General features: G+C 39.7%; 1 pseudogene; it reads right to left on the reverse strand.

Annotated features, from left to right (window-relative positions):
- Nucleotides 1-2,215: 2,215 nt before the first annotated feature.
- Nucleotides 2,216-2,556, reverse strand: LOC114217122 (eukaryotic translation initiation factor 1 pseudogene; annotated as a pseudogene).
- Nucleotides 2,557-21,919: the final 19,363 nt, after the last annotated feature.

The following is a 21,919-nucleotide window of genomic DNA, read 5'->3' on the forward strand; positions in this document are numbered from 1 at the left end:
GGTTTCTCTCTTTTTCTCAGGGTTGTGAGTTCAAGCCCCGCAATAGGCTCCATGCCCAGGGCTTGAACTGAGCTGAGATCAAAAGTTGGATGCTTAACTGACTGAGCCACCCAGGCGCCCCTCCCTTCTTAGGTTTCTGATCTTGACTTTATCTCCATCAGCTGTCACTTTCTTTTTGTAATTTTTCTGGAAATCTGCATAAGTATTATGCTTCATCTTTTCTTTTCTCTTCTCCATGCATCAACTTGATTGGATATAGGATTCTTGGATAAGAGAATGGGTTTCTTAAACTCTGAAGGCAATGCTCCATGATCTTCTGCCATTTAGTATTGCAAGAAAAGTTTGGTGCCAACTTGAAAGTTTACGTTTTGCTTTTGTAAATCACTTATCTTCACCCCACCGTGTTGATGCTTGTAAAATTTTTTTCTTTGGCCTTGAAATTTAAGTATTTTATCAGGCTGTATCAAATTTAAGTCTGTTTTAATGAATATGCCCATTCTCTTTGGAGTCACATGACTTTCTTCAGCATAGATGAATTTTATTTTCTATTGCTTTTTCTTCTTCTTCTCTACATTTTTTTGACAAATAACATTATATTAGTTTCAAGTGGAAAACATCATGATTTGATACATGCATATAGCTCAGAATGATCACCACACTAATCCTTTTTAACATCCGTCACCATACATAGTTATAAATTTGTTTTCTTGTGATGAGAATTTGTAAGATCTACTCTTAACAACTTACAAATAAATAATACAGTATTAGTAACTATAGTCACCGTGTTGCACATTTCATTGCTATGACTTATTTATTTTATAACTGGAGGTTTGCACCTTTTGGCCACCCTCACTCATTCTTTGTCTTCCTTTTTTAACTTTTGCTACTCCATCTGTTAAATTCTTTCCTTTTAGACTTCTTATAAAACTTATTTTAGCTTTCCTGGATCTGTCTTCTAAAGGCTTAAACTTTTCTGGCAACATTTTCTACTTTTCCTAGAGGTTCTGGAAGAATTTCTCTAGCTTATTTTACTCATCCCTCAATTCTTAGTCTACAGAATCTCATCTTGTGTTCACGAATTCCACGGCATGAGAAAACCTAATGGTCATATTTTTTCATCTCAAAGCAAATTTTCCTGCTCCCAGGTTATACCTTATTTTAAGACTTCATGTTTTTTACTAAGTAGATAAAATGTCTTCTGGAATCTTTTAGAAAATCCACATTAGAGATTTTCTATGGTTTTTTCTAACTTTCACTAATAAAGCCATTCTAGAAGGACATATATTTTTTCTGCCTACTCAGTTTGATTGCCTTCTTTCAAACTACTTAATCTTTATATTATAACTTTCTCTTTGCTTATCCTTAGGAATAAGCATGCTTGGCTAGGATAGGGAATGAAGGAGTGACTGGATAAGCAAGATGGTGGAGGAGATTATAGGTTTGTCCATATTTGGAGATCTGTGTGATTTCTTTCAAAGACTGTGTTGGTCTAAATCAAGAAGAAAGAGGGAACAAGGAGGAGAAGAGAGAGGGAAGAAGAGAGAGGGAAAGGAAAAAACACAGGAAGGAAGGAAGGAAGGAAGGAAGGAAGGAAGGAAGGAAGGAAGGAAGGAAAAAAAAAGAAGGTGGGGTTAGCTCTACAGCAGTTTTATATTGACAAAGGACGGAGTAATTCCCTGTGCAGTGTAGGGTGTGAATGAAAGCCAGGGCCAGCCACATCAGGGAGTTTTGCCCCTATGCCAAAGTGAGTCTGTTCCCTCTTTGTTTGCTGGGATAATGTCTCTGTTGGTTAACTGGCACAGCCTGTCTCTTTAGAGGCCAGCTGTGGCCCTGCCCCTCTTCTCTAGTTCAAGGGTAAGATGGGAGCCACCTATGCAGAGTAATCTCATCCTTATTAGCTATAGATTTGCAGTCTCCTTCCCAAACCTGCCATTGTCCTAATGCCCATTTTTACTCCAGGTCCTGGGCTGCCCTGTGCTTCGGGTTGGTTTGTGATTTGTGAGTTGGCCAGCCATCCTCCCAATCCAGTCTTTGTTTCCTTTTCTTTCTCTTTTCAGTTATTGCATGAAGGAGTTACTAGTCCAAGTTAGAAGCAGACTCCCAAATGGATACATTATGCAAGCTGTGAGGTTTTACAACTTGTGACAAGGGACAGAACAGAAATTCTACTCATTGCAAGGAAATCCTCACTTAAGCTTCAGTGAGCCAAAAGCACTTAAAACCCATGAGCCTTCAGCTGGTCGTCCTTAGCCAGTCTAGTCTCTACCAGGAACTCGCATATGTTCCTGCACTGGTCACTCCTCAGTGGAATTACTTCTCCATATTCTGGATGCTCAATTACAGGACCACTGCAGGCCAATTCTTCTTAAACGCCTTCACTAGTTTCTTTTTATCTTAAACATCAGCGACCCCTTGGACGGTAGTAAGGGTCTTCCTGCTGTTTCTCTGTTGAATTCTTATATGTATATAATCCTTAGTGCCAGCAGGAAGCAGATCATCACCCCTACTTGCATCAGCAAAGGGGTGGGAAGAGTGGAGGTTCTGGATAGGGGACATGCTGGAAGGCGGCAGCAGGAGAAGGGGGTGTGGGCGGTGAGGGTGGGAGGCAGGAACTGAGCGTCCAAGAGGGAGGGAGCTCTAGTGGGAGGCTGCTGAGTCCTCAGAGCCTGCTCAGTGACTGGGTCGTCTCCCAATCCAGTCTTGCTTGCAATATATTTGGCAGAAATGCCTTGATTTGTGGACATTGTTGCTATGAACATTGGGGTGCATATGGCCCTTCTTTTTACTATGTCTGTGTCTTTGGAACCAAACTGTGGAAGGAGCCAAGATGCCCTTCAACAGATGAATGGATAAAGAAGATGTGGTCCATATATACAATGGAATACTACTCAGCCATCAGAGAGGATGAATACCCAAATTTTGCATCAACATGGATGGGACTGGAGGAGATTATGCTAAGTGAAATAAGTCAAGCAGAGAAAGTTAATTATATGGTTTCACTTATTTGTGGAACATAAGGAAGAGCATGGAGGACATTAGGAGAAGGAAGGGAAATTGGAGGGGAAAATGAACCATGAGAGACTATGGATTCTGAGAAAGAAACTGAGGGTTCTGGGGGAGGCTGGGTTAGCCTGGTGATGGGTACTAAAGAGGGCACGTACTGCATGGAGCACTGGGTGTTATGTGCAAATAATGAATCATGGAACACTACATCAAAAACTAATGATGTAATGTATGGTGATTAACATAACATAATAAAATAAAATTAAAAAAAAGAAAAAAAAGAAAAGTCAAGAAATGTCTTGACTTTTCCCACAATAGTTTGGTTTCCTTTTCTGATAATCAGAGCTGATACAAATTTTCCAGGATTTTCAAATTCCTCTGGTTATCCCATTGGGAACTTGGGAAAATGAGAAGTTAAATGCAAGGATTCAGACCAAAAGTCTCTCTTTTTAAGTAGTTAGAATAGCTTGTTATCAAGATTACACTATAATTAACACTCTATCAAATCAATGAGATATATTGATATAGCTCCTAATTTTTGTGGTTCCTAAACTCCAATTTACAGTCTAGCTACATTGGAAATAGTTGGAGATTTCTTTATGAATGCAGATCCTCAATCCCACCTCAGAAATTCTGATTCGGAAGGTATGGTGTGGACCTGGGAATATGCATTTTAAACCTCTTTCCAAGCTATTTTTGTGAACAGTCATGTTTGGGAGTCATTGTCTTTAGTCTAGAACAGCCAGACCCTTTGCAATTATGATGTCTTATTTTCTATTTCTGATTTGAGGACTCCTCTCATTCCAGCTCCTAAGGATACCAGAATACATGTTAGGTTTTTTTTTTATGAGAGCAGATTTAGATTAATTTTTCTTTTAGAATTTCATGACAGTTGTTAAGATAACTGGATACCCTCCAACGCGTGGCAACAAAAAGTTATTGCTCTAACTGTAGTGTGGTTGTAGCTACATCTGAATAGGGCACTATTAGAAAATGAGATAGTAATCCCCTACAAATTCTTTGCTGGAGTTTTTAGATCTGGAGAAGTAATTTCATCATGTGTTGGCGATTATTTGGGAAAATCCTATTGTGCCTTTTTAAGATGCTAGTTGGAAGTGATGGGGGGAAAATGAAGAGAACAGCTGGAGGCTTTGCAAGTACATTCATAAGCCGGATATTCCATGCCAGGAGAGAATGCATTTTATGGAAATTTTAAAATAAAAATATTCTACTTCATGAATACATTTTTTTTTATCACTGTTATTCAGAAATTCTCATACTTGCTTTATTCTCCAGGGTAAAAAGCACAGATATGCCTGTTACTAAAGATTTAGTTGGCACATTTTGGGTTTATCTGGAGGGGGAGGGGTTGCCTATTGAGATTAATTCATAATTCAAACCTACCAATATTGATCGGAAGTGCTCATGCTTAGGTTGGCACCTGCAAGTACAAGAAAACGAAAGTCATTAAAAAAGTTTTTTAACTTAAGAACTCTGCCCTCCAGCATTCAAGCATCTGGTTCGCCTTCTCTTCCCTGCCAAAGCTAACAGCCAGAGTCCCTTAAGACGAGGGATTAGATGTAAAATCTTGATAAATCCCATTCAGTTTGAGCTGTGTACCAATAACAGAAGGACATTTGTTGTCCATCTGTCTTTGGATGAAATGGGGGAGTTTTGGTGCTGGCACTGCAATGAAATAGAGGGTTGTGAATCTATCTTGCAGTGTATTTTGATTCCGGCTGCAATCAGATGACACAGATAGTTACCACTCTGTACTCCGAAATCACAAAAATAAAATTGCTTAAAGCCTCTGTATAATTCTGGGCTAACTAAACAATAACACCCACATCTAAATGATCTGTGTGATTATGCAGACAAACTGCAGGTTTTCTGTTAGGTTTACCACTCCCCTAGGAACTTTAAATCTCGCCGTAGCCAGTCTCTAATTTCTTCTACTTCTTGTTCCGTTTATAAGTGCAACTTGGGATTCAAAGCAGAAAAGCATTTGCAAGGCTTTGGGGTTTAGAGCTCTACCTTAGAGGACAAAACAAATTAACATGCAAATCCTTTGTATAGATCATTGCATCATCATCAAGATGGGAACAGAAAACATTTATTACATTTAACTATAGAAGGTGTGCATACAAGATAGGTAGACAAAGAGCTATTTAGACATGAAGCCTAAGTCAAGGATAACCGCACCAAAGGCAAATAGAACAGCAAGAATATGGCAGGTTCTGCCCAGTGTTTAAAGCCACTAGGATCTCCTAGGGCACAAAGTGTGCACGCACCATATGCTGTGGCCTTTGGCAGTGTATTCATTTTCTACTGCTGCATAACAAATTGCCACAAACATAACATCCTGCAACATTAATTTATTATCTCCCTGTTCCCGAGGGTCGGAATCTGGCATGTTTTAGTTGGGTTCCCTGCTCAGCGTCTCACATGGGTGAAATTAAGGTCTTGGCTGGCTGCACCCTTAACCGGGAGCTCACCTAGGGATATTGACTTCCAAGCTTCCTCTGGTTGTTGGCAGGATTCATCTTCTTGCAGCTGTATAACTCAGGTCCCCATTTTCTGGCAAGCTGTTGGCCGGGGATTACTCTCAGCTCCTAGAAGATGCTTTCCACAGGCCAGAGGGCTCCTTTCATAGGCCTTCCCACAACATGGCAACTTCCTGCTTGAAGGCCAGGCTTAAGGGTTCACTCGATTAGGTCAGGCCCACCCAGGATAATTTCCCTTTTAATCAACCCAAAGCCAACTGATTAAGAACCTTAATTATATCTGTAAAATCCTTTCACCTTTGTCATATAATGTAACCTCATCATAAGATTGATATCTCCTCATAATCACAGATTCGGTCTGTACTTCAGGAAGAGGAAATACACAAAACATATAAACCGGGGACTGGGATTTGGGGGAACCATCTGAGAGCGACACCACCCACAGGCACCCTAGGATTTAGAGCCTCTGTCTTAGTCCATATACCCTGACCTACTTTCCATTTCACCTCACAATCTATTTTTGATTTTTACAAACTCAAGGCCATTATTTTATTTATGATTTCACTGTACTACGAATCCTTGGCCTTGAGTTCTTGGATCACCACTTTGTGATCTCTCAAGGCCAGTTAGCCATTGTTGCTTTAGTTGAAGACATTACTTTCCCTTTTATTTTGATTTCCACCCTAGAACAGCCTCAAGTTAAGAGATTTACCTGGAATCAGGATGCTCCCTGATTACTGAACACTTACCTGATGACTATCTCTAATATATGCAGAGTCTGTGATCCCATGCAAGAAGAAGAGGAAAGAAGTGGAAATCATCCAGGATTAGATGTATGTCTATAAATTTCCACAGATATGTTTGGTGGGTAGCCAGAGCCTGTTAGATTGAGAAGAAAAGGAAGAAAGAAGGATCCCATCCACCTAATCAGGCTTACAACTCCAGATTGCTAGAGTCCCTTGAAGCTGCCTGGTGAGACAGGGAAGGTGAGCCTTATTGGTTGAGTGGCCCCAGGTGCTATGTGAGACCAGAAAAATGCATTTTTCTAGAACTCTGATTTTAACTTAGATTGCATTTCTCCATGGAAACAAGGTTTTAGGCAATATTTTGCTGATGAGGTCAGTCTACAAACCCTTTAATAAAGAAAACAGATAAGAAAATGTCCTAAGTGCAGAATCTTTCCAAATGACTGCTTGTCTGTATTACACACCTACCGTTTCTTCTCTTCGGAGACTCGACTTAGGTACTCAACCAAACTGAGCAGGGGTGTACTGTTTTGGAGTGTGGAATAGCATTATCCTACTTTCTAAAATTGTTTTCTTTTTTTTAAAATTTGTTTAAAGATTTTATTTATTTGAGAGAGAGAGAATGAGAGAGACAGAGTACATGAGAGGGGGGAGGGTCAGAGGGCAAAGCAGACTCCTTGCTGAGCAGGGAGCCAGATGTGGGACTCGATCCAGGGACTCCAGGATCATGACCTGAGCCGAAGGCAGTCGCTTAACCAACTGAGCCACCCAGGCACCCCTAAAATTGTTTTCTTGAGTAAGGGTTAATGCCTGTGCTACTGTAAAAATCAGTTTGGCTGTTCCTCAGATGACTCAGCAGTTCTACTCTTAGGCACATACCACTGAAAACAGGTGCTCACACAAAAACTTGTACACAAATGTTTATAGCAGCATTATTCACAATAGCCGAAAGGTAGAAACAACCCAAATGTCCATCAACTGATGAACTGGACACACAAAATATGTTATATTCATACATATTATTATAGGTTATATTTATACATATTATTCTGTCTTAAAAGGGAATGAATGAAATTCTGATATAAGCTGCAACATAGATCAGCCTTGAGAATATTGTATTTTTTGTAATTTCATAAGTGAAAGAAGCCAGAAACAGGACTGCTACAAGATTCCATTTATATGAAATATCCAGCATAGGCAAATCTATAAAAACAGAAAATAGATTAGTGAAATCAAAACCAGAAAATAGTTGCTTAGGATTAAGGGAATGGGGGTTTGGGGGGGTGATGGCTAAGTGGTATGGAATTTCTCTTTGTGGTGATAAAAATGTTCTAAAATTGCTACAGTGATGGTTTCACACATCTGTGAATAGGCTAAAACCCGTTGCATTGCCCACTTGAAATGGTTGAATTATACAATGTGTGAATTATACCCCAGTAAAGTTGTTCGTAAAGAGTTAACAACTCTTAATAAATAAAAAGGAAATCACGTTGGGTAAACAGAGGTAAAGCATTAAACTTCAGACACTTTTCTCAAAGCCTAAGTAAGAAATGCAGCCTCCTTTCTGGCAGAATGACGTTCTCCTGGCCAAATCTTTTTCATTCACCCCCAGCATGCATTTTTCTTTAGCTTTTGATCCAAAGAGCTTCGGGGAATCTGTGTTGTCTCTTCAATTAAGAGAACTCTTTGGGAAGTGCCCATGTGGGCTCTGATTTTGGACTCTAGAAAGAACAGTATCTCATGTTTGTTGTTTGAGGTTATTTACTTGCCTCTCTTATTTGAAAGTAGCTTTGTGCGGTGGGTTCAGGAGAGGGTGAAGGTGGACATTCACATTCCACTTCTGGGGGAGCATGAGTGGCTTTACAGATGCAGTGTTGGTTCAACACAATGCTACAAGGTCACACATCAGGGGTTTTTTGGCCATAAGAGAAAGAGCAGTGGTGTTCTGGAGTTTTCATGGAGCTAAACTGGACCAGATGCTGTGGGGGAGAAAGGGAAGTAAAGGAAGCCAATAGTAATGGGCATTTAAGAAGGGAGGCACGTCAAGTGTGTTCTCATGAATGAAGGGTCTTCCATAGTACATACTCCCTGCACACCTGCTTAGTGAATTAGAGGATATCGTTTCCATTTTACAGATGAACAAGTAAGGCCTGGTGGGGTTGTAATTTAATCACAGATCTTTTTGATACCCTGCGGTCTTGTTCTCCTCCCTCTTCTCTGTTCACTCTACGTTAGTGATGCTAACAAGGGCAATTTGGGGTAATGTCTGGAGACACTTCCGGTTGTGACAACTGGGTGGGAGAATTCTAGGGGTGTCTAGTTGGGTAGAGCCCATGCAGGAAGCTAAAGTTCCTGCAGTGGACAGCACAGCCTTCCACAATGAATTCACTGTCCCCAAATCTCAATAGTGCAGAGGGTGAGGAACTCTATACATCACTTAGTATTTCACCAGCTCCCATCCATGAAGCGAGAATCTCTAGATGATTCCAATTCCCACATTTATATCCCTAGTCCAGATGTGTCTCAAGAGCTTTGGACTTATGTATGCAACCGCTCCCTAGAAGTATCTCCTCATAAATTCCCCGCACTCAAAATATTTAGTGATCACATAGTCTGTCAGTGTTTGGATTTGCAGTGAGGGCATATCTATCACAATTGTGACTTACCCTTTACTTCCTTAAATCAGGATATAAATAAAGTCTACTCATTGCAATTGATAGATATGTCCCAGAATACTTTTCCAATCTACAGTCTTTTGTCCATTTCTTTCTAAATGTAGGTCAATTTGGTTGTTTGTAACTTGTGTTGTTTTAAATTTCCTATACATTAGTAATTGTTCTGGAGCTTTGATTAGATTCAAGTTCAACTTTTTTTTTTTTTTTTTTTTTAGCAGAATGAATTCACAGGTGGTTTTCTGTTCTATCAGGAAGCATTTAAAATCTAGTTGCTTTTCTTTTGTGGCTTTAGCAGCTATTGCTGATCAATGCCTACCTCCATTACCTCAAATGGTGATGCACTAATTAAATCATTCATTCCTCATTTGTCAGCTGGACTATTTCTATAAAGAGAAACTTTCCCTCATCTAGTATTTGTTATTCCTTGGTACAGTTCATATAGGAAAGGCAAAGGAAAAGTTTGATTCTTTATTAGCAGTTTTAAAAATAACTCACTGATACTCTTGACTGGTAACCAGTTAGTTTTATTACAATATCATTATAGGCTTACAGGCTGAAACTTATTTACAATAAGTTTCTATTATAGTTACTATTGTTATTGACACTTAAGTTGCCCCCTTTTTGGGAAGTGAGAGCCTTTGGAACTTGGCTCCTTATTTGCTCCAGGTGCTGGGGATTCGTGCACTTGACTGTAATTCCTTTGTCTATCTGATCCTGTTTGATTTGTTTTTTGCAGATCCTTCATATCTCTGTTTTATAGATGGAATTTCTTATTGTTTCCCAAGGCTGTTACTTATTTGGTCTTTAAAGCAGTATTCTTTTGCCCATGGGGGAAAAGAGGTATCTAAGGTAAAAAGTCAGAAACTGAAGGAGTCTGCTGTCTTGATCTAATTTCTCTCTTTTTTAAAAATTTCAGCTTGGGGCGCCTGTGTGGCTTAGTTGGTTAAGCAACTGCCTTCGGCTCAGGTCATGATCCTGGAGTCCCGGGATCGAGTCCCGCGTCAGGCTCCCTGCTCAGTGGGGAGTCTGCTTCTCCCTCTGACCCTCCCCCCTCTCATGTGCTCTCTCTCTCTCATTCTTTCTCTCAAATAAATAAATAAAAAAATATTTAAAAAAAATTTCAGCTTGATTAAGGTATCATTGACAAATAAAACAGTAAGATATTTACAGTGTACATCATGGTAATTTGATATACATGAACGTTATGAAAGGATTTCTCTCACTCAGTTACTTAACACATCCAACATGTACCATATTTATCTTTTTTGTGTGTGTGTGAGAACTCTTAAGTTCTACTTTCTTAGCAGATTTCAGTTGTATAAGACTGTGTTATCAGTTACAGCTACCATGTCTTGATCTAATTTCTGAGAGATCTTTCTAAAATATAAATCAGATTATGCCATGATTGAAACTTGTAATGGCCCACGCCTGCCTTCAAACCACGTGAAGACTCTTAAAGTGTCCCTTTACCCTGTGAATACTGCTTACTTTGCTTCTCATCTGGCTCCCTGCCCTTGCTAAACTTCGGCCCTGTGGAATCTCTGGTAGTTCCCCTAAAATACCACTGTGTGTCCAGCTTTTTGTTTTTTGCTTATTATGTTCTTTCTGCCTGAGCACTTAGAGTACACACCCTACCTGCTCGTCTTTGTCTCCTTGACTTCTACTCCTCTGTGGGTCCTGCCTTAGATGTTATTTCTACCACGAGGTCTTCTCTGAACAGAATGTCTATGGCTCCTGGTTTCCCAGGACAGTTCTGGAGTAATCCTGATGAAGATCAATCAGTGTCTGTTTATCTTTAGGGCACACTTCCATGTTCACAAGTGTCCCATTTTGGGTGATACATTATATAATCATCCTATCTCTGAACCCACAATCCCAGAACTGTGTTATATACCCATCATGTGGCTTTCCTTGGCATTCTAGAATTCCACCTAGCATTTTTCACATGGAATAACAATTTCCGGTGTAATTATTTCTTTGTTATGGACTGAATTGTGTTCCCCACAAATTCATCTGTTGAAGCCCTAGCCCCCAGTGTGACTGTATTTGGAACTAGGGCCTTTCAAGAGGTAATTAAGGTTAATGAGGTCATAACAGTGAGGGCCTAATCCAATAGGACTGGTGTCCTGTAAGAGGAGGAAGATACACCAGAGATGCACATGCACGAGGGAAAGGCCAGATGAAGACAGAGCAAGAAGACAACCATCTACAAGCCAAGAAGAAAGACCTCAGGAGAAACTAAGCCTGCTGACACCTTGATCTTGGACTTCTAGCCTCCAGAACTGTAATAAAATAAATTTCTGCTGTTTAAGCTGCTTAGCCTGTGGTATTTTGTTATGGAAACCCTAGAAAACTAATAGTCTTCTTTACTAGATAAACTTATTCATTTTTAAAATCCCCCCTATTACCAGTTGTAGTGGTATGTTCACAGTAAGCACTGTACCATCAGGGTTCAGAGAGGAACAGAACTATAGGAGTGATATAGAATAAGGACTTTATTATAGAGAGTTGACCTACGGAATTGTGGGAGCTAGTTAAATAGGCTATCAAGGTCTGTTGTCTTTGTGTTGGAATTAGAAAGGCAGGCACCTGGGAAGAAAAGATGGAGGTGAAGCGGTAAAGAGCAAGGACACACTGGAACCTAAGAGTTTGAGGCTGGCACTTGTAAGAATGGACTCGAACCCGTGTCAGACTCCAATTTTGATGTTGTGGGTGACCTATAATGGAAACTTGAGCCCTTTGTCACACAACTATACGTTCACCCGTCCCAGGAGTAGGGAAAGTGGAAAGGGATAGCTGATGGGAGCAGGAGGAGGGGCAGACTGGGATCTGCCCCATACCTTCAAGGTAAGCCAGTACCTGGACCGTGGGTGTGAGTTTCAGTAGTGCCTAGTAGAGAGAGAACCTGCACAGATCTTCCAAGTATTAAAAAAAAAAAAAAAAGCTGCTGTTTTACTTCCATCTCCCAGGTATTGTCCAAATGTCACCTGTGGCTCACACTAACTTGAAATTTATATACAGTGAGGAGAATTCTCGGAAATGCTGTTCCACCTCCACTAAGTTGACACAGTATGAATCGCTATGAGTGCTCAATATTGTTTGTTAAATAAATAAATGATACTGAAGCTTGTGACCTCCTCATAGTATCACCATCCTTCTCCTAGAATGGAGAAGACTCATAGAACCCATCTAGCATCTTGTTTGGGAACCTCATGTGTCAGTTTTCCCCTGTGGACTTTGAGGGTATTGAACATTTTATTATGAGGTGGATATTTTATGACTAAAATAATGGGGACAAAGCAAATGTATCAGATAAAAATGCTTCAAAAAGAAGGTTGAATCATCAGGGTGGGCTATAGGATTGATTTGGGTTTTATTTGCCTTTTTTTTTAAAGATTTTATTTATTTAATTTGTCAGAGAGAGTGAGGAAGCAGGAACAGTGGGGAGGGGCAGAAGGAGAGGGAGAAGCAGACTCCCTGCTGAGCAGGGAGCCCGATGCAGGGCTCGATCCCAGGACCCTGAGATCATGACCTGAGCTGAAGGCAGATGCCTAACCGACTGAGCCACCCAGGCGTCCCTGGGATTAATTTGTAATGTAGCTAAAATATAAAATTTGGACAAAGAATATCATGTAGTGGCCTTTGTAACTTCATAGCCACCCTCTTACTAATGTAATCATAGGTTACCTGGTTTGGAACTAAGCCAGTTTGCTTCTTTGTTTCTGCCTGCCTTTTATTCATTCAACATGAACTGAAGAGGGAGAAATGGGAACTTCTGAAACACATACTGTGACATTGACATATTTTGCTTTCTAAATTTCCCAGGGACCAGGAGTTTGCTGTGGAACAAAAAAAAACCAAAAACCAAAAACCAAAAAAACCCAGCATTGCTGTTGATTGCTTATATGGAAGGACAATATATGTTTCAACACATTAACTCACAAAGATGATTTATTGCCACAGCATCCAAACAATGCTCTGTAACCGATGACTGTAGTTTTTAGATAAGTGATAATTTGCATGAACAATGCTTAGTCTCTTTATCTGGGACTCTTGAGGCAGCTCCGCTGTTACACAAAGGTCCCACAGACGTGGGAGGTTTTTCTTTTCTGTTTGCCAGGGTCACTTCAGGAACCAGCAGATCAGAACTGTGGATCTGTCACTCATTCCTAAAATCTTCCCCTTGGCCACTGTGAAGGGGAGGTGTAGTTGCAGGAGACAGAAGTGCTTGCTCGGGCTAAACCAAGTGACTGTTTGAAGACTGAATGCCAAACATGGCAGCAACTTTGCCAAAATGTCTGCAGTGGAATAATTGGTTCAAATATTATTCAAAGATGAGCTGATTTTATTTATCCAATTAAATCTTAGGCATCATTTTTTTTTAATGTGCATCATTGCAGGTTGCTGGCGTTCCTCTTTTAATTGGTTTTGACTCTGCAGAATGATTTTTTTAATCTCTCCAGCTGTTTCATCAGAATTGAAGGGAGAGAAAATGACCCCATCACCCTCTTCTCTCATTCTAATGAACTAAAAACCACAAAACTGGAAATGAACATGGGTTTTCTTGACTATTTCTTTTAACACAAACATAGCAATGATAAACAATTCTTAGTCCTCAATGACTTCCAGGATGTGGCCTTGGCAATTATATGAGGATGCTGTATGCGGACTTGGCAATTATATGAGAGGAATTCCCATATTCCCCCAAACAGTGCAGATAGGAGAGAGGTGAGCTGAAATGGGATTGAGGAAGCAATAACAAATCATAAATGATATCAGAAAGATCCTGATAGATCAGTGGCAAGGATCTAACAGGGCTCTATAGGTCTATAAAATTCCTTGATTACTGCCTGCATAACAAAGAAAGGGATCCCATTAGGGCATGCTTCTTTGTGTCTGTTCTCCTTTGCTCACTGAAAAATCGAGACTCACTCGAACCACTAGAGGGATCTCTCTTCTTGGGAAAGGAAAAAAAATTAAAAAAAAAAAAAATCCAAATTGTATATTAGACTGTTCACTTGAAATGACACAGGGAAAAGCCAAGCAGGACCACAAATTAACTATTGCGACTTTCAAAGATGTTTCCATGCCTGCAGAGGGGCCCTGCCTCTGGAGAGTCTGACCTTTCCAAGGTCCTGAGAGAATGTGGCCAATGTGGACTTGCTGCACAAACACACTTTGAACTACTTGAGTGGGCTTCATGGTAGCTTGAAGGGAGAAGGCTACAGGTCTCAAAAAGTTCAGTGACAGGCTGGATCATTAAGTCCAGGTGAATTTGTAACTCCTATTTTTTTTTTTAAGAACTTTATATTTTGACTTCAAACCCTAACATGTTTGAAAAAAATGAGAATGAGGTAGTAAACACACACACATACACCCCCCATCATTTAATTTCACAGTTTATGAAGCAGATATTTGTATCATCATTTTATATACATGAAATCAGACTTGGGGGAAGTTAAGTCATTTCTTTAACCACTAAAGTGGAAAAGCCATGATTTTAACTCAGTTCAGGTACTTTCTTTTTTACTCAAGCTTCCTGTGGAAATAACCAGAATTTTGGAAGAATGTGACTGTTCTATTGCATGTATCTGATAGCTAAGAAATATAGAAGATAGTCATATAATATAAGCTTTTGAAAAACACTCCTAAGGAAGTTCAGAGAAAACATTTAATAATTTTATATAGAGACCTTTAAAAGAGGAAATGGCTGGAGGAAGAAGAACCACAAAAGTGAAAATTTGAGAGAACACTCTCAAAATTGTAAGGGAAAAAGATGTCCCTAAAGGCATCGGGGTAGTGATATAGAAGGGTTTCCGGTAAGCTCAGATGTTACAGGATGTGTGAGAAAGATGGCAGGAGCTGTAATCACTAAGGGCCATATAGGCAAAGGAGTGAAGCAGATCTAAGGAGAGCATGTGAGGTAGTTGAACCTTTAATATAAGAAGCCCATGCATGTGAAACATGCAAAGGACAGTACCGTGTTCAGGCTATGTGGAGAGGAAGGATAATGAAGGGTGATTTGGTATGTGGGGCAGATTGTTTAAGGATGACAGATGAAAGTTTATAGCAAGATGGCAGAGGAGTAAGAGACCTAAATTTCTTCTGGTCCCAGGAATTCAGCTAGATAGGGATCAAACCATTCTGAACACCTATGGACTCAACAGGAGATTGAAAAAAGCAAAGCAGCAACTCTCTGAACAAAAAAGCGAACACTTTCTGGAAGGTAGGACGTGCAGAGAAGTGAATCCGAGGTGATATTCAGGAAGATAGACGGGGGCGGGGGGTAGTAGTGAGGGAGTCTCCATTGGCTGCTACTGGTAAGTGATAGAGCCACAGAGCACAAAATCGGAAATTTTAGAAATCTGCTCTGCTGAGGGATGTTGCTCCAGTGGCTAAGCGGGGGATTGAACCCTCGCTGGGACAGTGTGGTCTCAGGACCCTCGGGGTCACAGAAAGATCGGGGGTGCCTGAGTGCGGTAGAGCTCCCAGGTATCGGAGCGGGGATGCTGGCTGCAGAGATGGAGCCGAGGAGCAGGCTCTCAGCTTGGGGTTTCCATAAACCATGATCCGTGGCACAGTCAGGCCCCTGCTCCTCCATCAGGGACCGAACAAGCAGCAGATCCGGGGAGATTCCCCTTCCTCCCTGGGGAGGAGCAGCATGGGAGCGCACCACAGGGATCTGCTGGGTTTGGAGACTCCACAACGGTCGTGAGCCAGAGAAAGAAGCACTCGGTCACAGGCCAGGTGAACACAGAGTGTGGCCAGAGACCGGGGAGAAGGGAGTGATTGACTGCTTTTCTCTGGGGATGTATTGAGGAGTGGGGCCCTGAGTTCTCGCCTCCTCCAGGCTGGAGACTGGGAGACCACCATTTTCACTCTCGTCTTCTAAAGCTGTACGGAAAGCTTGCAGGGAACAAAAGCTCCCGAGAGCAAACCTGAGCAGATTACTTAGCCCGGTCCCCAGCAAGGACGGGGCAATTCCGCCTCCAGGAAAGACATTTGGGAACAGCTGCGACAGGCCCCTCCGCCAGATGATCAGCAAGGACAGCCGGCCAAGACCAAGTTTACTGATAAATGAGAACGGCAGAACTCTAGCCCTAGAGGAATACTGCACATAGAATTCATGGCTTTTTTCCCATGATTCTTTAGTCTTTCGAAGTTAATTTTTTTTCATTTTCTTTTTCTTTCTTTTTTTTTTTTTGAATTTTTCTTTTTCCTTTTTTCAACCAACATCTTATCGATCCTTTTAAAAAAAATCTTTTTTATTTTTCATTTTTAGAATCATATTCTATCCCTTCATAGCAGTTAACCTTATTTTTGGTGTGTGTGTATATATATATATATTTCTCTCTTTAAAATTTTGGGATACAATTTCTTCTAAATATACCCTAAATCTCTAGTGTATGGCTTTGTTCTAGTCTCCTGCCTGATCACATTCTCTCCCTTTTTTTTTTTAAGTCCTCTTCTTTCTTTCTTCAACCAACTTCTTATCAATTCCTTTTATAAAATCTTTTATAATTTTCATCTTTACAGTCATATTCCATCCCTTCATCGTATTTACCCTTATTTTTATATATATATAAGCTTTTCTTTCTTTAAAATTTTGGGAGGCACTTTCTTCTAACAGACCAAAGTATTTTGGTCCAAAATACTAGTGTGTGGCACTGATCTATGCACCAGCCTGATCTAGTGTGTGGCACTGATCTATGCACCAGCCTGATCATATTTGATCATATTCTGTTTTTTTTGTTTGTTTGTTTGTTTTTATCTTTTTTAATCTTTTTTCTTTTTTCTTCCTTTCCCTTTCTTTTCTCCCGGTTTCAGGTCTCTTCTGATTTGTTTAGTGTATATTTTTCTGGGGTCATTGTTACCCTGTTAGCATTTTGTTCTCTCATTCATCTATTCTCCTCTGGACAAAATGACAAGACAGAAAAAATCACGTCAAAAAAAAAGAACAAGAGGCAGTACCAACTGCCAGGGACCTAATCAATACGGACATTAGTAAGATGTAGGAACTAGAGTTCAGAATGACGATTTTAAACATACTAGCTGGGCTTGAAAAAAGCATAGAAGATATTAGAGAAACTCTTTCTGGAGAAATAAAAGAACTAAAATCTAACAAGTCAAAATCAAAAAGGCTATTAAAGAGGTGCAATAAAAAATGGAGGCTCTAGCTGCTAGGATAAATGAGACAGAACAGAGAATTAGTGATATAGAAGACCAAATGATGGAAAATAAAGAAGCTGAGAAAAAGAGAGATAAACAACTACTGAATCATGAGGGCAGAATTTGAGAGATAAGTGATACCATAAGATGAAACAATATTAGAATAATTGGGATCCCAGAAGAAGAAGAAAGAGAGAGAGGGGCAGAAGGTATATTGGAGCAAATTACAGCAGAGAACTTCCCTAATTTGGGGAAGGAAGCAGGCATCAAAATCCAAGAGGCACAGAGAAGCCCCCTCAAAATCAATAAAAATAGGTCAACATCCCAATATCTAATAGTAAAACTTACGAGGCTCAGAGACAAAGAGAAAATCCTGAAAGCAGCTTGGGATAAGAGGTCTATAACCTACAATGGTAGAAATATTAGACTGGCAACAGACCTATCCACAGAGACCTGGCAGGCCAGAAAGGACTGGCATGATATATTCAGAGCACTAAATGAGAAAAATATGTAGCCAAGAATACTATATCCAGCTAGGCTGTCATTGAAAATGCAAGGAGAGATAAAAAGCTTCCAGGACAAACAAAAACTAAAGGAATTTGCAAACACGAAACCAGCTCTATAAGAAATACTGAAAGGGGTCCTCTAAGCAATGAGAGAGCCTAAAAGTAACATAGACCAGAAAGGAACACAGACAATATACAGTAAGAGTCACCTTATAGGCAATACAATGGCACTAAATTCATATCTTTCAATAGTTATCCTGAATGTAAATGGACTAAATGCCCCAATCAAAAGACACAGGGTATCAGATTGGATAAAAAAACAAGACCCATCAGGGTGTCTGGGTGGCTCAGTCGTTAAGCGTCTGCCTTCAGCTCAGGTCATGCTCCCAGGGTCCTGGGATCGAGCCCTGCATTGGGATCCCTGCTCAGTGGGAAGCCTGCTTCTCTCTCTCCCACTCCCCCTGCTTGTGTTCCCTCTCTCACTGTGTCTCTCTCTGTCAAATAAATAAATAAAATCTTTAAAAAACAAACAAAAAAAGAACAACAAAAAAAAACACCAAGACCCATCGATATGTTGTCTGCAAGAGACTCATTTTAGACCCAAACACATCCCCAGATTGAAAGTGAGGGGTTGGAAAAGCATTTACCATGCTAATGGACACCAAAAGAAAGCTGGGGTGGCAATCCTTATATCAGACAAATTAGATTTTAAGCCAAGGACTATAATAAGAGATGAGGAAGGACAGTAAATCCTACTTAAAGGGTCTATCCAACAAGAAGATCTAACAATTGTAAATATCTATGCCCCTAACATGGGAGCAGCCAATTATATAAGCCAATTAATAACAAAAGCAAAGAAACACATCGACAACAATGCAATAATAGTAGGGGACTTTAACACCCTCACTGAAATGGACAGATCGTCTAAGCAAAAGATCAACAAGGAAATAAAGACTTTAAATGACACACTGGACCAAATGGACTTCACAATATATATTCAGAATATTCCATCCCAAAGCAACAGAATACACATCATTCTCTATTGCCCATGGAACATTCTCCAGAATAGATCATATCCTAGGTCACAAATCAGGTCTCAACCGGTAGCAAAAGATTGGGATCATTCCCTGCATATTTTCAGACCACAATGCTTTGAAACTAGAAACTAGAAATTCAATCACAAGAGGAAAGTCAGAAAGAACTCAAATACATGGAGGATAAAGAGCATCCTACTAAAGAATGAATGGGTCAAACAGGAAATTGAAGAGGAATTAAACAAATTCAGGGAAACAAATGAAAATGAAAACACAACTGTTCAAAATCTTTGGGATGCAGCAAAGGCAGTCCTAAGAGGAAAGTATATAGCAATACAAGCCTTTCTGAAGAAACAAGAAAGGTCTCAAATACACAACCTAACCCTACACCTAAAGGAGCTGGAGAAAGAACAGCAAATAAAGCCTAAACCCAGCAGAAGAAGAGAAATAATAAAGATCAGAGCAGAAATCAATGAAATAGTAATCAAAAGAACAGTAGAACAGATCAACAAAACTAGGAGCTGGTTCTATGAAAGAATTAATAAGATTGATAAACCTCTAGCCAGACTTATCAAAAAGAAAAGAGAAATGACCCAAATAAATAAAATCATAAATGAAAGAGGAGAAATCACAACCAGCACCAAAGAAATAGTTATAAGAACATACTATGAGCAACTATATGCCAGCAAATTAGATAACCTGGAAGAAATGCATGCATTCCTAGAGATGTATCAACTACCAAAACTGAACCAGGATGAAATAGAAAACCTGAACAGACCTATAACCACTAAGGAAATTGAAGCAGTCATCAAAAATCTCCCAAAAAACAAAAGTCCAGGGCCAGATGGCTTCCCAGGGGAATTCTACCAAACATTTCAAGAAGAATTAATACCTATTCTTCTAAAACTGTTCCAAAAAACAGAAATGGAAGGAAAACTTCCAAAGTCATTTTATGAGGCCACCATTACTCTGATCCCAAAACCAAAGACCCCATCAAAAAGGAGAATTACACACCAATATCCTTGATGAACATGGATGCAAAAGTTCTCACCAAAATACTAGCCAATGGAATCCAACAGTACATTAAAAGGATTATTCACCACGACCAAGTGGGATTTATCCCTGGGCTGCAAGATTGGTTCAATATCTGCAAATCAATCAATGTGATACAATACATTAAAAAAAGAAAACAAGAACCATATGATCCTCTCAATAGATGCAGAAAAAAACATTTGACAAAGTACAGCATCCTTTCTTGATCAAAACTCATCAGAGTATAGGGATAGAGGGTACATACCTCAATATCATAAAAGCCATCTATGAAAAACTCACAGCAAATATCATTCTCAATGGGGAGAAACTGAGAGCTTTCCCCCTAAGTTCAGGAATGCAGCAGGAATGTCCACTATCACCACTGCTATTCAACATAGTATTAGAAGTCCTAACCACAGCAATCAGACAGCAAAAAGAAATAAAAGGCATCCGAATCGGCAAAGAAGTTAAACTCTTACTCTTTGCAGAGGATATAATACTTTATGTGGAAAACCCAAAAGACTCCACCCCAAAACTGCTAGAACTCATACAGGAATTCAGTAAAGTGGCAGGATATAAAATCAATGCACAGAAATCAGTGGCATTCCTATACCCCAACAACAAGACAGAAGAAAGAGAAATTAAGGAGTCAATCCCATTTACAATTGCACCCAAAATCATAAGATATCTAGGAATAAATCTAACCAAAGAGGCAAAGGATCTGTACTCAGAAAACTATAAAATACTCATGAAAGAAATTGAGGAAGACACAAAGAAATGGAAAAACGTCCCATGCTCATTGATTGGAAGAATAAATATTGTGAAGATGTCAATGCTACCTAGAGCAATCTACACATTTAATGCAATCCATATCAAAGTTCCATCCACTTTTTTCAAAGAAATGGAACAAATAATCCTAAAATTTGCATGGAACCAGAAAAGACCCTGAATAGCCAGAGAAATGTTGAAAAAGAAAAGCAAAGCTGGCAGCATCAGAATTCTGGACTTCCAGTTCTATTACAAAGCTGTCATCATCAAGACAGTATGGTACTGGCACAAAAACAGATACATAGGTCAATGGAACAGAATAGAGAGCCCAGAAATGGACCCTCAACTCTATGGTCAACTAATCTTTAAAAAAGCAGGAAAGAATGTCCAATGGAAAAAAGACAGTCTCTTCAACAAATTGTGTTGGGAAAATTGGAGAGCCACATGCAGAAGAATGCAACTGGACCATTTCCTTACACCACACACAAAAATAGACTCAAAATGGCTGAAAGACCTAAATGTGAGACAGGAGTCCATCAAAAACCTAAAGGAGAACACAGGCAGCAGCCTCTTCGACCTCAGCTGCAGCAACTTCTTCCTAGAAACATCGCCAAAGGCAAGGGAAGCAAGGGCAAAAATGAACTATTGGGACTTCATCAAGATAAAAAGCTTTTGCACGGCCAAAGAAACAGTCAATAAAACCAAAAGACAACCGACAGAATGGGAGAAGATACTTGCAAAGGACATATCAGATAAAGGGCTAGTATCCAAAATCTATAAAGAACTTCTTAAACTCAACACCCAAAGAACAAATGATCCAATCAAGAAATGGGCAGAAGACATGAACAGACATTTTTTTTAATTTTTTTATTGTTATGTTAATCACCATATATTACATCATTAGTTTTTGATGTAGTGTTCCATGAATGAACAGACATTTTTCCAAAGAAGACATTCAAATGGCCAACAGACACATCACTTGGCATCAGGGAAATCCAAATCAAAACCTCAATGAGATACTACCTCACACCAGTCAGAATGGCTAAAATTAACAAGACAGGAAAGGACAGATGGTGGCAAGGATGCAGAGGAATGCAAGCTGGCGCAGCCACTCTGGAAAACACTATGGAGGTTCCTCAAAAAGTTGAAAATAGAGCTACCATATGACCCAGCAATTGCACTACTGGGTATTTACCCCATAGATACAAATGTAGGGATCTGAAAGGGTATGTGCACCCCGATGTTTATAGCAGCAATGTCCACAATAGCCAAACTATGGAAAGAGCCAAGATGTCCATCGACAGATGAATGGATAAAGAAGATGTGGTATATATATATATATATATATGTATATATATATATATATATATATATATATATATATATATACACAATGGAATATTATGCAGCCATCAAAAGGAATGAAATCTTGCCATTTGCAACGACGTGGGTGGACCTGGAGGGTATTATGCTGAGCGAAAC

The sequence above is a fragment of the Eumetopias jubatus genome, unplaced genomic scaffold, assembly GCF_037043125.1.
Source record: "Eumetopias jubatus isolate StellerSeaLion01/CBP00866 unplaced genomic scaffold, mEumJub1_p1.0 scaffold_1, whole genome shotgun sequence".
NCBI lineage: Eukaryota > Metazoa > Chordata > Mammalia > Carnivora > Otariidae > Eumetopias > Eumetopias jubatus.